This window comes from Nicotiana tomentosiformis, chromosome 12 (genome assembly GCF_000390325.3).
Source record: "Nicotiana tomentosiformis chromosome 12, ASM39032v3, whole genome shotgun sequence".
NCBI lineage: Eukaryota > Viridiplantae > Streptophyta > Magnoliopsida > Solanales > Solanaceae > Nicotiana > Nicotiana tomentosiformis.
The window spans coordinates 19,948,347-19,952,981 of NC_090823.1; the positions used below are offsets into that span (position 1 = coordinate 19,948,347).

The window sequence follows — 4,635 nt, forward strand, 5'->3', positions numbered from 1 at the left end:
ATTTTGCTGCCATGAATTCAAGCTCCCACTAGGTGAACTCCATGAAAAACCTGGATGTCTTTGACCCATAGCATTATAGTTGTTCCCATCTTGGTAGTTTCCTCTATTAAAATTTCCCACTGCGTTGACTTCCTCAGATGATGCTTGACACTCATGTGTAGGGTGTCCCAATCCACAAAAGTCACATGCTATTTGTGGCTCATTCTGTACCTTGGCCAATGTCAGCCTTTTTATCTCCTTGCCCATGGTGTCTAGCTGGGCTTGCATGGATATGTTAGAGTCCATCTGGTGAACTCCAATTGATTTTCTTCTGTCAGTACTCTCAGTTGGTCACTGATTAGAATCCTCAGATAATTCATCAAGGATTAAGACAACCTCCTTCGGCATTTTCTTCATTAGTGGGCCTCCACATGTAGTATTCAGAGTTCGTTGCAAGGACGGTGTCGGTCCATCCCAAAAATCCTGGAGTTGCATCCACAAATCGATTCCATTGTACTGACACTTTTTGACTATCTCCTTGAATCGTTCTCAAGCTTCAAAAATTGTTTCTATCTCTTTCTGGCAGAAATTGTGGATTTCCCTTCTGAACTTCCTTGTTTTTGCAGCTGAGAAGTACTTGTCAAAAAACTTCTTGGTCATATCTTCCCATGTCCTGATAGAACCTGCGGATAAGCAACAAAGCCATTGCTTCTCGTCATCTTTCAATGAAAAGGGGAATGCCCTTAAGTAGATTGTATCCTTTGACACTCCATTGTATTGGAAGGTGTTCATGATATCGCCAAAGTCCATCAAGTGAGTATTAGGATCTTCGTTCACCTTCCCTCTGAAAGTGTAGTTGTTTTGGATGGTTTGAAGCAAGCCTTGCTTCAATTCTAAGTTGTTTGCTGCTATGGGTGGGGGGTCTGACACTTGACAGTCCTTGATTATAGACTGGCCTAGCATAGTCACCCAATGATCTTCCAGGCCTGGGTGCTGCATTCTTGAACTGGTCTTCAACCAAGGGTCGGTTTAGATTGAATCTTCGACCCCCCATCATCGTTGACAGTCTCATCAGCAATTCTCCGTGCAGCTTCTAGTTGTGCTTCCTCTCTTGCAAATAAGTCTACTCCATCATTCTCTTCATTTGCCATGATATCTTGAGTCGAAGTTTGACCCAAGAAATTTTCTGTTAAGTCACTTTCTTTTCTCAGTTGTCGCAGGTGTTTCTCCAACTCTGGTTCGTAGGGTATCACTTCTTTTGAAGACGATCGAGTCATACACTAGAAAAATCAAACCTCTGTCCTGCACATAAGTAAGAAACGTGAATAACTAAAGTAAAAATTTATTCCTGAATTAGTACTAAAAACTATTTTAAACATTATTGATTGCCAATTCCCAGCAACGGTGCCAAAATTTGACGAGCGCAAAACATAACACAAAATTATTGCTCGCTAGTCAAAGATAGTATATTTTAATTATCATCTCCAGAGGGATTGAATTTAAACAGTGTTCGAATAATCTTCAGTTGATTACTATCCAGAAAAATTTACACTTGATTTGATGACTATTATTACGATTAAAAATGAGAGAAATAAGTGTATTTGAATAGATAGGTGCAAGATATTGACTCAGAATCTAATTCTTGAGTTAATTCACTCTATAATACTGTTGATTCTCACGAATTCAACAGATAATCATATTACACTTGAAGTTAATGTACCTTTTTCAATTAAACGTTAATTTCAGTAATTAATTTAATTGAAGCATGGTAAATAATTGCAACAATAAAATGATGTTTATGATCTAAAGGGTAATTTCTCACAAATATTTTCCTATTTTCTAGTTCGATTAACAATTCATGAGGGTCTTTCGATTATCTATGTGAATCACGAATTTAAATTAGATCATAAGATGTAAAACAATTCAATATAATACTCCTCTTTCGATTAAGCAAAATAAGAAATAACTCCACAATACGAATTAAAACTCAATCAATTAATTCTAACAATTATCAAGAATCGAATCCTTAATCAAGTTATCAAAATACCATATATGTCAACACCCTAATGGAAATTATTCCATAATAATGGAGTAATACATCTAAATTAAGTTTAAAAACAAAGAAAACATCAAAGCTACTGATTTCGATACAAACTCCCGTATTGCCCCGATTGCAGGTTGTATTATTGATGAATTCTTGAGTCTTCTTGCCTTCGTTGGTTCTCCAATCTTTCGTCGGTCAAAAGTCCCTTCAAAATCGTATTTTTGGTGTATTTATACCGTGTAGAAACAAGCCCAGATGAAACTATCCTTTCTCTAGCCGACCTTGGAGATCACTCTAACAAATTGGCACAGCCGCTAGTGAGGAAATCCAGAGAGCTCGCATTTTCTTGTCATGCCACTTTTGCACTGCCGCGCCTCGCAGTACCCCATGCAGCGTGGTAGTGGCTTTTTCTCAGAGTAAATTCACAGGTTCACTTTTTTATATCCGGACTTGGTCCTCGACCCCCGAACATGATCTCGGCCTAATTTTGTGGGCTTCTACTCAGACTTCAAAGCTCCAACTTGTTGGATTTCACTCCAAATTATCTCAATAGCTCAGAATCATTTCCTACAAGGTATAAAATATGTAATAAGTATAATTCACTATCATTTAAGTTAAAACACACATAAAATTCAATAATTAGAGTGCAATACTACGGCTAAAATACGGGTTTCTAGCCTACCATAATACATGAATATTATACCAGAGTTTCTTAATGAAGTAGGAGTTAGAGATGATCGCCATGAAGTTAACGATTTCAAGATAACAACAACAACAACAACAGCAACAACAACAACCTAGTATAATCCCACAAGTAGGGTCTAGGGAGGGTAGGATGTACGCAACCTTACCCCTACCCTGGAAGAGTAGAGAGACTGTTTCCGATAGACCCTCATCTAGATAAGATGGTAGAAGCACTGATAGCAAGTAATAGCAAGACAATATATTTAGAAAACTAAATCGAAGATAGCAATATATAATATGAAAGAGGTACTGATAACAAGCAATAGCAAGACAATATATTTAGAAAACTAAATCCAAGATAGCAATAGAGAATATGAAAGAAGTACTGATAGCAAACTAAGGAAGTATTGATGGCAAGTAATAACAGAACAAAATATGCGATAATAGCAAACTAAATATGAAAGGGGTACCGCACTAACACTAATCCTATCGAACTAATGAAGAGAAAGGGAAATCCACGACTACCTACCTACTAACCTAATCCTCGACCTCCACACCCTCCTATCCAGGGTCATGTCCTTAGTTAGCTCAAGCCGCGTCATGTCCTCAGTTAGCTCAAGTTGCGCCATGTCCTGCCTGATCATCTCTCTCCAAGACTACTTTAGCCTACCTCTACCCTTCCTCTTACCCCCCAAGGCCAACCTCTCACACCTCCTGACTGTGGCATTTGTGCTTCTCCTTTTAACATGCCTGAACCATCTCAGTCTCGCCTCTCGCATCTTTTCCTTCACATGGGCCACTCCCAACTTGTCTCGAATAACTTCATTCCTAATTATATCTAAACTAGTATGCCCACACATCCATCTCAACATTCTCAATTTAACTACTTTCAACTCCTGGACATGGGAGTTCTTGACTGGAGTCACATTTAGTATATAGAGGTTTCCTAACCTGTTATTTTTGTAAAATTTTGATGTATGACTAGATCATTGTCACGACCCCAATTTCCCTCATAGGATGTCGTGATGGAACCTAGTCTCTAAGACTAGATAAGCCTATCAATTATGCGAAATACAAAACTGAAACTCAAATCTCAACATTTAAAATAAATCAAACCGCGATTTAAAAAGTTACAACTCCCAAAACCCGGTAGAAATAAGTTACAAGCTTCTAAGAATTTATTCTAAGTGTCTCTATACATCAGAGTCTAAAGAGAATAAGGAAAATAACATAATAAGGATAGAAGGGGACTCCGAGGTCTACGGACGCTAGCAGATATACCTTGAAGTCTCCGCGTACGGCTAGTTCACCGATGCCTGGTCTGATATGAAGTATCTGGATCTGCATAAAAAGATATGCAGAAACATAGTATGAGTACACCAATGCGGTACCCAGTAAGTGCCAAGCCGGTAGAGTAGTGACGAGGTTAGGCCAGGTTCTACTGGAATAATAAAAGACACGGTGAAAAGTTTAACAATATAATAATAATAATAATGACAATGGGGATGAATCAAGTAAGTAGTATATCACAATTTAACTACACAGAATAAGGGCAAATAATACCTCGCGGAAGGAAATCAAAAATTTACAACTTTAAGAAAAACACAAAATAACCAAAGGCAAATGCAGCCATAAAGAAATATCAATGAGGGCACTCCCGAGGTACCGCCTCGTAGTCCCAAATCATAAATAAATTCATAATATCTCATTTTCTTATATCACCGCGGGAGCCTTCACATGTAATTTTAAAGAAAAATATTTTTTCCGAAATAGCATCCCGCGTTTTAGCCACCCTTATCACACCGCATGACTTCTAGTAGTTCCCCTACTAGCCACGCTATCAAGACACCCTTATCTCACCGCATGTGTTTCAACACCGAGACCTTATACCACCACATGCGTATCAATATCACAATATATCACAATTT

The 4,635-nt window shown here is 38.1% G+C and overlaps 1 non-coding gene across 1 annotated transcript; it reads left to right on the plus strand.

The window, feature by feature from the left end:
* The first annotated feature begins 484 nt into the window (after positions 1-484).
* LOC117276824 (small nucleolar RNA R71) lies at positions 485-591 on the plus strand. The gene has a single exon (XR_004507083.1). It is a non-coding gene; the product is annotated as a small nucleolar RNA R71 (small nucleolar RNA).
* Positions 592-4,635: the final 4,044 nt, after the last annotated feature.